We start from the raw sequence: 11,819 nt of genomic DNA, 5'->3' as shown, positions 1-11,819 counted from the left end.
TTCAGGTGCACATCCAGGTACTTTTTAAATGCGATGAGGGTTTCTGCCTCTACCACCCTTTCAGGCAGTGAGTTCCAGACCCCCACCACCCTCTGGGTGAAAAAGGTTCTCCTCAACTCCCCTCTCAACCTCCTACCAATTACATTAAATCTATGCCCCCTGGTTATTGACCTCTCTGCTAAGGGAAATAAGTTCTTAGTTTAATGGTATACTGTGCCCCAAGCAATGAATGAAGGGTTTGTGAAATAGTGGATGCCACACCAGATATAACAAATTTGCGGGACATGAACAGGAATTTAGGGGTTTGGATTAGGATGGTTTGAAACCCTCCAGAATTGCCCTGGATTCACCAGGAATTGAAGATTAGTCTCCAAGACTCTGCTGTGAGCAACCCTATATTTTCTTTGAAGTGTCAGCTGTGGCTCAGTGGGCAGCACTCTCGCCTCTGGGTCAGAAGGTTGTGGGTTCAAGTCCCACTCCAGGGACTTGAGCACAAAAATCTAGGCTGACACTCCCAGTGCAGTGCTGAGGGAGTGCCGCACTGTCAGAGATGCTGTCAATTGGATGAGACAATAAACCGAGGCCCCGTCTGCTCTCTCAGGTGGACATAAAGATCCCATGGCACTATTTCGAAGAAGAGCAGGGGAGTTATCCCCAGTGTCAAGGGACAATATTTATCCCTCAATCAACATAACAAAAACAGATTGTCTGGGTCATTATCACATTGCTATTTGTGGGAGCTTGCTGTGTGCAAATTGCCTGCCATGTTTCCCACATTACTACAGTAACAATACTTCATTGGCTATAAAATGCTTTGAGATGTCTGGTGGCCATGAAAGGCGCAATATAAATGCAGTTCTTTCTTTGAACACTTGTTTATCAATTATAACAATATTGGAGATGGGAAAAAGGAGAGCGGGTGATAAGAGCCAAGGCCACTCATTTGTTTTTTCTCCTCAGATAAATGGACAGAATCATGCAGTATGATTCCCACTGTTGGAATTTCATGTGAAAAATGGAATTTGACTTGTTCAGGTACCATAAAATGAGAGCACTGTATTTGGGGTGGGGGGGTAGCACACCAATTCGGAGAACAGCCAGCCTCACCACCCCCCCCCCCCCCCCCCCGCGTCCAAATTTTAGCTCCACCTTGCACCTTCAGCATGTTATCCAAGTTGCCACCTTCAGGAACTGGGGTGAGGCGGGAGGGTGCTCCATCATTTGTAAGAATAACAGATGTCACAGAGAGATGAACATGTGTTTATATAGCGCCTTTTACAGCCTCGGGACATCCTAAAGTGCGTCACAGCCAATGAAATACTTTTGGAGTGTAGTCACTGTTGTAATGTAGGAAACGCGGCAGCCAATTTGCACACAGAAAGCTCCCACAGACAGCAACAATAACTCGTATTTATATAGCGCCTTTAACATAGTGAAACGCCCCAAGGTGCCCCACAGGAGTATTGAGATTAAAAATTTGACACCGAAACGCATAAGTAGAAATTAGCGCAGCATGGTCAAAGAGGTAGGTTTTAAGGAGCGTCTTAAAGGAGAGAGAGATGCAGAGAGGCGGAGAGGTTTAGGGAGGGAGTTCCAGAGCTTAGGGCCCAGGCAACAGAAGGCATGACCACCAATGGTGGAGCAATTATAATCACGGATTCTCAAGAGGGCAGAATTAGAGGAGCGCAGACATCTCGGGGGTTGTGGGGCTGGAGGAGATCACAGAGATAGGAAGGTGTGAGGCCATGGAGGGATTTGAAAATGTAGGAAAAAAAATGAAGTAGAGGGAACCTAATTAAGTAAAAGTTATAAACCAAAAGCAAAGGCTGTAAGAAAAAAAAAGAAATACGTGCTATGAGACACAGGGAAAATGTTAAAACTACAACTCTCAGGAAGATAAATCACCTTATCACAGTATAAACCAGACAGTTGGGCCAAGGCTAGGTCACATGGGGTGGTAAGAGATTACAGGAAACAAAGGAGGATTGAAAAAAAAATCTCAACTGGTTGAGAGCAGATCAGACCTGAGAATGATGTAGCACGTAACTTATCAGATAAAAGGCGCACAGGAGAGGTAACGAAGCTTGCTGTCAATATAATTGTATTAACCAATTAATATTTGTAATCATAATAGTTAGGCGAAACTTTGTGACGCGACAGGGAAACAACAAATGGAAAGCTTCCGTGCGGAACTTCATGATTTTGTATGTATTCTGACTGTATAAAAATAGCAGCCCCGAAGCTGCTCGGGGAGAAGAGCTGGTTTGGGTCACTGAGTTACTGAACTCATATAGAAGCTGTCTCTCCCTCGATCGAGTACTTAATAAACAATTCTTTTCTCCAAAACAGACTTGTGTTGAGTATCTTTGTAATACTCCACTACAATTGGCGATGCGAACAGGGTACCTACCGGGAACCGACAGACAGGCATTTACAGAAGCATCACGAGTGAGTATATTTAAACTACCACTCATAATCCGATGCAAGCTGTTACGAAACGTATCTGTTGCCCGGGGTACCTGAATCTGTGAAAAGTCTGTTATGGTGCAAAAGTCTTGGGGTAATTTTAATGTGTTGTATATCCGTCACTATATAAGTCAAAGTGAGAAACTGGTAGTAGTTGCAGACTCTTGGTTTAAGGAACCAGATTAGGGAGACAATCAGTATTGTTAGTCCAGCTGGACGTTAGAGGTGTCCAAGGGCTTGAAGCCAGTTCACAGAAACCGATATAGAAGTACAACGTACCAAACTGAGTATGGCGTATAAGGATATGTTGGACTGGGGACCGAAAGATTCCCTTAGTAAATATTTTTCAGACGACCATAAGCAACTGATAGTGACTATGTTAAGTAACGGATGGGATCCCAAAGCAGACCTCACTAAACAAAGAGAATGGTGGGACAAACAGAGACACAAGAAAGCCATTAAGGCAGGATTGATGGTGGTTAATCAGTGTTTACAGTATAAGGCCAAAGCCAGGCCACAATTGGAGGAACTGCACAAATTAAAAGTAGAAGTAAGTCATTTAAAAAAAACACTGGGGCAATTTGGACCACAGGATGATGGGAAAACAAAGACATGCTATAAAGAAAAAGACTCACTGGGCGAGGACGGACTCCCGCCACTGTATGACACAGCGCCCGCCATGCGCCCGACTGGACCAATTGGTCCGACAGTGAGGGGGCTCCCGTGGCCTCGCTGACGGTGTCGGCAAGCAGGACTAGAACGGGTAATAACCTCCTGTATAAGTATAAAGGCTTCACTACCATGGAGAAACAGGACATATTAAGATCTTTAGGTCCCTGAAAACCCCAGAATAAAAATGTAGAGTTTTGGAAGTGTTTGCAGGAGATGTACGACATACATGACATGCACAAGCAGGATGTGCATCAACTAGTGAGGGCAAAATGTCCGCGGGATAAATGGAACAGTCTGCATGTTAACTTTAGGGACGGAGGCTGGCTACCAGAGATAAATGCCGGCCAAGCCATCAGACAAACAGCCTGTGAACAGTTCCAGACAGCAGGCCAGGACGTTTTGGGGGACAGTCAGCCCAATTGGGGATTAATTATGTTAGTAAAACAGCGAAAAGGTGAGAATAGTAGCGACTATGGGGAAAGATTGTGGACAGCATATCAGGAATCATCAGGACAGCCCAACCCGCAGCGAAACGATATCCCCTTTTGCAGGATGTTTAAGGACGGGTTGTCTGCCGAGCAACAGAAGGTCCTCAAAATGGGGTCATAGCAGCCAATACTTATAGTGAACTAGTAGGATGGGCCTGTGAGGTTGACCACATGGCCGAAACTGGGGGTAAACAAATTAGGACTGAAGTAGCAGCTGCAACGGGAACATCACAAGGCAGTCTGGAGTGCTACAAATGTGGGGAAAGGGCCATAGAAAGTCAGAGTGTTGGTCAGCCGCACAGCAGTGTCAGAATTGTCATAAGACCGGACACACGAAAGAACGGTGTTGGGCGAAGGGCGGGGGTCAAGAGGGAAAGGGACCCGGAAAGGGAGGACTGGAGCGGACAACTGGACCAAAGAGCAGTTGCTTCAGGCCTTAATAGATCCGGCAGCAAAATGAAGTCCAACGGCCCCCCTGCAAGGGAGAGACGACCCGCGTATCCATGTGACGGCGGTGTTAGGGGACCGGCAGTGTTAGTTGCTACGGGGGCATCAGTCCCTATTACCGACCTCCCCTTACCCACGACACAACGCACCATGTCGGTAAGGGGAGGAGGAGGTTCGGTCACAGTAGCCAAATTAAGTGAGGTCATTTTGTTAGAATTAGCCGGGATCATACTACCGGCCCAATCCTATGCATTGCCCAACAACGAGGGCACAATATTAGGGATAGACTTATTGGCTCAACTAGGTGCATTAGTCGATCCCAGGGGAAAGAAGATAGTATGGATAAAGGCGAATGGTCAGAAAACTAATATCTTTGGGGAACAGAGTAATTTTGACAGGCATGCTAATGTGGAAAGTGCCCAACTTCTTGAAAGGGACTGGGGGGCACTGGACAAGTGGGGAGCTATCTGTGAAAGTGTAAAAGGAGTTTGGTCTACCTCAAAACAGGACTGCGGGTTGGTAAAATGCGAGTCTGTGGTGATCCCAGGACCCGAGCATACTCCCCACCGTCAGTACCTGATAAAATCAGGAGCCGCACAGGCTGTGAGACAGATAGTGGGGGATTTACTGGAAAGCGGTATACTCTGAGGTAGATGGAACACTGAATTCCCCTCTTTGGCCCCGTGCAAAAGCCGGACAGATCATATCGGGTAACTATTGATTATACCGCCCTCAATAAGGTGACTCCTTGTCAACATCCTATCGTGGCCAGCCCGGTCACAATATTTAATGGATTAAAACCAGAACGCAAGGTATTTACCATATTAGACATAGCCAATGGATTCTAGTCTATATCCCTGGCAAAAGAGTCACAAGATAAGTTGGCCTTCACAGTCGGCGACCATTAGTACACCTGGACACGGGTCCCACAAGGGTTCCACAATAGCCTGGCCATATTCCACCGGACTATGAGTCGAGCCATAGAAAAGGTGGATTTAATGCCGTGTAGGAGTACTATACTACAATATGTAGATGATCTACTGATAGCATCTGAGGACGATAGGGGGCACACAGGAGCACTTAAGAGATCCTGGAAGTCCTGCAGGGCGCAGGATTCAAAGTTAACCCCAAAAAGGTGCAGATCAGACAAGCTGTGGTACAGTAGCTGGGACACGATATATCCCAAGCAACTAGGACCATGTCCAATGACAGGAAGGAGGCCATTAGGATCATGCCCCAACCAAAAAGTCCGAGGGGTGTGTAAGGTACTGGGGCTCTTTAACTATTGCAGGAATTTTGTACCTAACTTAATGGCAATTGAAGAACCAATACAGCGGCTAGTGAAGGGGGGAAAGTCATCCTTAGGAACTAGAGAGTGGGGCCCCGAACAGGAAGCGGCATATGGAAATCTGAAGGAAGCCCGAATGTCAGCTCCAGGGCTGGGACTCCCGAACATGGATCTCCCATTCCATATATACTGTGAGAACCAGGGAGGCTTTTATGGAGCCGTGGTGACACAAATGCATGGGGATAGGATGTGACCCGTAGCTCACTACTCGACACAGCAATCACCAGTGGCGGCCGGCCTGTCCAGATACGTGGCCGCACTGGATTGTGCCACATGGGCCGCCAAAGTTAGCGAACCCGTCATTATGACAGGCGAGATAATACTGCACACGAAACACACACTGGTGGAAATGTTAAACACAGGGAAGCCCTGGGCCGTCTCCAACTTCCGCCGGGCAAAATGGGAGGCAGCCCTATTACCACTTGATGAGTCAGTGAAGATAGTTAGGGACACTGGGGAAAACCCCGTGAAGGGAATTCTGTCGGGGGGCAGGGAGGGGGAAAGAGTCCCATGAGTGTGACGCACTCGAATGGGAGGACTCTCCGGGGAATCTGAGCGAAGTAGCCCTCGAAGACACGGACCTTACACTCTACGTAGACGGGTCTCGACGGTATGTAAATGGCCATCCCCACACAGGATGGGCAGTGGTGGATCGGCACCTGAAGGTAGTGATGCAAAGAGTACTAGACGGAAGTCTCTCAGCTCAGGTGGCCGAATTAACCGCATTAACAGAAGCCCTGCTATTAGCTGAAGGAACGACAGCACACATAAACACAGACAGTAGATATGCCTTTGGGGTGGTGCACGACTATATGGTCAACTGGGGAAGACAATGATTTGTCACTGTTGTGTATATACATACCCTGTACACTCAATGTACAGTTACATAAGACCACTGAATGTATCTTCACACTGTATACACTATGCCTGTACCACCAGAGGGTGCAACTGGTGGAGACCTAGAGGTCACCTGCACACTGCAGGTAACCAGGTATAAAAGGGAGCTCACCTTGCTGTCCCCTCATTCAGGAGCTGCAATAAATGGACTAAGGTCACAACAGTTCAAGTGCAATGCCTTACCTCGTGGAGTCATTACTAGAGTGCTTACAGACACAATAACCTCAGGAGACGAGGCCATCAAACATGACGGCCAAATAAAACGACTGCTGGAAGCTGGTAGAAAACCCACTAAGACGGCTGTAATCAAAGTAAAGACCCATCAGTGGGTGGTAGACGTGATTCAGTGGGGAAATGAAGCTCAGACAATGCTGCCTGAGAGGCGGCTACGTGTGCTAAAGTAGAACCAGTTTGCAGCTTTACCAGAGGAGGACATAAACATAGTAAAGTTACACACAGATGTAAGTGATAGAGAAAAGAAAGAATGGAAAAGGAAGGGAGGAATACGAGGTACAGATTCAGTATGGAGGAAGGATGGAAAGGTGCTGGCCCCGTCCTGTATAAGGAAAATGCTCATGGAACTGCATCACGGCACCAACCATGCCAGGCGCGGGGCCATGATAAATAGCACCCCCCCGAGACTGGTGGTGGCCAGGTATGGGGCGTGACATTGCCAAGTATTGTCAGCAATGTGTTACATGTGCACAGCGCAACCCAGCAAGGGCTGTAAATATAAAGATGGCCCACCAACCATGGCCCCGGGGCCCATGGAAAAACATACAGATAGATTTCACGAGGCCACTTCCAAATTCTCGAGGACGAAAATACTGTTTGGTAATTATAGATTTGTTTACTCGGTGGAAGCCTTTGCAACTCGGAATTGCACAGCCACCGCTGTAACACGAATCCTAGTGAAGGATGTAATTCCCCACTGGGGAATACCCACCCAAATGGACTCGGATCACGGAACCACGTAATGAAAGAAACTTGTAAGATACTCGGCATCAAGCAGAAATTTCACATCCCATATCACCCCCAAAGTTCTGGAATGGTAGAAAGAATGAATCAGACCCTTAAAACTGCCCTGAGCAAGGCAATACAGGAGACAGGACAGACATGGACTGAACTCCTAATGACAATATTAATGAGGTTGCGCACCACTCCAAACCGGATTAACCCTGCATGAATTAATGACCGGACACGCAATGAGGTTACCAGAAGGAATAGTGATAGGATGAGCCGAATTAGGACCATTACGAGATAGAATCAGGAAGTATGTGATGGAATTGAGTGAGCAGTTGAAAGGTATGCGACAGGAGGTCTGAGAAAGACAGAAAGAGGAGGATGAAGACGATGGGACAAATACCTTAGCTATAAAACCTTGGCTAGGGCCATTAACAAAGAACCGAGGAAGCCTTTGCTAGGGCCACATAAGGGGGAGCAACCACAACAACAGCACAAGTACCTGATATGAGTCGTGAGTGTCCCAATCCTATCGTCTGATGAACGAAACCGGGGCGGGAGACACACGAATCAAGATAGGGAAAGGAATATTATTGGTCAGGGCGGGTATTTGGGGTACCATCTGACCAAATGGGGAATTGTAGAAAAAAAATTAAGTAAAAGTTAAAAACCAAAAGCAAAGGCTACAAGAAAAAAAAAAGAAATACGTGCTACGAAACACAGGGAAAATGTTAAAACTACAACTCTCAAGAAGATAAATCACTTTATCACAGTATAAACCAGACAGTTGGGCCAAGGCTAGGTCACATGGGGCGGTAAGAAATGACAGGAAACAAAGGAGGATTGAAAAAAAATCGCAACTGGTTGAGAGCAAATCAGCCAAGAGGAGAAGAGTTCGCAGACCTGAGAATGATGTAGCACGTAACTTATCAGATAAAAGGCACACAGGGGCGGTAATGAAGCTTGCTGTCAATATAATTGTATTAACCAATTAATATTTGTAATCATAATAGTTAGGCGAAACTTTGTGACGCGGCAGGGAAACAACAAATGGAAAGCTTCCGCGCGGAACTTCATGATTTTGTATGTATTCTGACTGTATAAAAATAGCAGCCCCGAAGCTGCTCGGGGAGAAGAGCTGGTTTGGGTCACCGAGTTACTGAACTCATATAGAAGCTGTCTCTCCCTCAATCGAGTACTTAATAAACAATTATTTTCTTCAAAACAGACTTGCGTTGAGTATCTTTGAAATGTTCCACAACAGAAAACAAGGATGAGAATTTTGAAATCGAGGAGTTGCTTAACCGGAAGCCAATGTAGGTCACTGAGCACAGGGGGTGATGGGTGAGCGGGACTTGGTTAGGACTCGAGCAGCCGAGTTTTGGATCATCTCTAGTTTATGTAGGGTAGAATGTGGGAGGCCGGCCAGAAGTGTGTTGGAATAGTCCAAGTCTGGAGGTAACAAAGGCATGGATGAGGGCTCCAGCAGCAGATGAGCTGAGGCAAGGGGCGGAGACGGGCAATGTTACAAAGGTGAAAATAGGCGGTTTTAGTCATGCTGTGGATATGTGGTCGAAAGCTCATTTCAGAGTCAAATATGACACCAAGGTTGTGAACATTGTGGTTCAGCCTGATAATATGTTTTGGTAGTGTTGGTTGATGGATAAATGTTGACCAGGACACCGGGGAAAGTTCCCTCGATTAGAACCATGGGATCTTTTACATCTTCAGCCAGGGCCTTTGGTCATTCACAGAACACCTCAAACAATGCAATAGTCCTTCAATAACGCGCTGAAGTATCAGCCTACACTATGCGCTCAACACACTTGAACCACAAGCTTGCTGCCTCATCAGGCAGTCCCTCGAATCGAGGATGACTTGCTTCCATGTCAAAAAGTTCACAGGTGTTTCAATGATGGACCTAAAATTCCAGGTCCGAACTAAATCTTGGAGAGTGGAAGATGCCTGTGCTTGGAGTTTTCTTTAACGTGGGGTGGCCGTTGCACACCAGCCACCACACGGGCTTGGCAGAGCTAGGTCTTGGCCCAGTAGCAAGGATTAACCAGGACGACTGGAGACCAGCTCTGCTGCATGGACCCAGTGTGCACACATATCACAGTGAGGCCTCTCCTGGGCCCTGATCACGTTCCTCTATAATCTCTCGCCGCTCCTTCAGTACCTGCCCACGCTCGAATCAGCGAGCTGGACCTTGATGATGTCCCTTTTCACTGCCGTTGCTCTCCTGATCCAGCACGTGCTGTTCCCTGGAGTGGTACGCCGCCACACTGAAGGAGCAGTGTGGCGGCCTAGCCCAGCAGTCTGTGCAGCCCCCGGCCTGCTAGCACCATCGGATCAGGCCGGGGAGCGGAAGGAGCTGCCTCAGAGGCAAGGCTGATACCAGTCAGAAGGATGCTATAAATAGGACTACTCCATTGTGGTTGCTAGGACAGCGCAAAATAGCTTAGGGTTTCTGTGGGAAGCCGCTAACCCACTCACTTTCAATGTGTGTGTGCCCAGCTGCCTCTTAAGTTAGATATTACGCATAAGAACATAAGAAATAGGAGGAGACACTCTCCACAGAATACCCAGCCTCTGAGCCGCTCTTGTTGCAACAGTATTCATGTGGCTGGCCTAGTTAACATTCTAGTCAATGCTGACCTCCCCATATTTTTAGATACACCTGGTGCTGCTCCTGGCATGCTCTTCTAAATACATTTGCTGCAGAGATAATGGCAGGCTGAAGAGCAAAGCAAGTTATGGAAGGGGAATCTCATACGATTGTAATGGCATTTGTAACTTTCACCTGCAACTGGGAGATTCATAATCTACAGTTAACACAGACACCAGTCAGAGATTCTGGTCAGAGTCCCAGTGCTCAGGGAGTGCTGTATGCACTGCATTGCACAAGAGCTGGTGCTTTTTTAAAGTGGCATTAATCCAAACTCCCGAAACAAGCGCTCTACTCTGAGCTACGTCACGGCAGGCGAGTCCCAGGAGGGCAGAGAAAATACTTCAAGGACACCCTCAAAGCCTCTTTGAAAAGATGTAATACCCCCACCGACACCTGGGAGTCCCTGGCCCAAGACCACTCAAAGCGGAGAAACATAGAAAATAGGTGCAGGAGTAGGCCATTCGGCCCTTCGAGCCTGCACCACTATTCAATGAGTTCATGGCTGAACATGCAACTTCAGTACCCCATTCCTGCTTTCTCGCCATACCCCTTGATCCCCCTAGTAGTAAGGACTACATCTAACTCCCTTTTGAATATATTTAGTGAATTGGCCTCAACAACTTTCTGTGGTAGAGAATTCCACAGGTTCACCACTCTCTGGGTGAAGAAGTTCCTCCTATCTCAGTCCTAAATGGCTTACCCCTTATCCTTAGACTGTGACCCCTGGTTCTGGACTTCCCCAACATTGGGAACATTCTTCCTGCATCTAACCTGTCTAAACCCGTCAGAATTTTAAACGTTTCTATGAGATCCCCTCTCATTCTTCTGAACTCCAGTGAATACAAGCCCAGTTGATCCAGTCTTTCTTGATATGTCAGTCCCGCCATCCCGGGAATCAGTCTGGTGAACCTTTGCTGCACTCCCTCAACAGCAAGAATGTCCTTCCTCAAGTTAAGTATCCGGGAAGGTGCCGAACACTTCGAGTCTCTTCGCCAGGAGCACGCTGAGACCAAGTGCAAACAGCGGAAGGAGCGTACGATAAATCAAGCACCCCACCCACCCGTCCCTCCAACCACCGTCTGCCCCACCTGTGACAGAGACTGTAGGTCCCGCATTGGGCTCATCAGTCACCTGAGAACTCATTTTAGTGTGGAAGCAAGTCATCCTCGACTCCAGGGGAATCCGCCCGAGAGATTAATCCAGGGTCTGGTCTATTCCGGTGGATGTTAAAGGTGCCACTTCACAAGTTCCCTCCGTGAGCTGGCCAATATTCAACAAATACCACCAAAAACAATTTTAATTAGGTATCCAGCTCACTGTGGTCTGTGGGAGCCTGGCTGCTGTGTGACAAGTCATCATTGTATAATAATCTCAATGTGAAGCAATGAGATTCAGAAATGGGATAGAGGACTTGCATTTATGCAGTGCCTTTAATGACCACCAGATATCTGAAACGCTTCACAACTAATGAAGTACTTTGAGTGCAGTCACTGTTGTAATGTAGGAAACGCGACAGCCAATTTGCACACAGCAAGCTCCCACAAACAGTAATGTGAAAATGACCAGATAATCTGTTTAAAAAAAAAAACTGATGTTGATTGAGGGATAAATATTGGCCAGGACACCGGGGATAACCCTCCCCTGCTCTTCTTCGATATAGTGCCATGGGATCTTTTATGTCCAGTCGAGAGAGCAGATCCTAGCTTTAACGTCACATCCGAAAGACAGCACCTCCGACAGTGCAGCACTCCCTCAGCACTGCACTGGGAGTGTCAGCCTAGACTTATGTGCTCAAGTCTCTGGAGTGGGACTTGAACCCACAACCTTCTGACTCCGAGGCGAGAGTGCAGAGATGAAAGTCTTTTTA

The sequence above is a fragment of the Pristiophorus japonicus genome, chromosome 22 (genome assembly GCF_044704955.1).
Source record: "Pristiophorus japonicus isolate sPriJap1 chromosome 22, sPriJap1.hap1, whole genome shotgun sequence".
Lineage (NCBI taxonomy): Eukaryota > Metazoa > Chordata > Chondrichthyes > Pristiophoridae > Pristiophorus > Pristiophorus japonicus.
The sequence above is the reverse complement of the archived record's forward strand: the minus strand, read 5'-3'. Positions refer to the sequence as shown.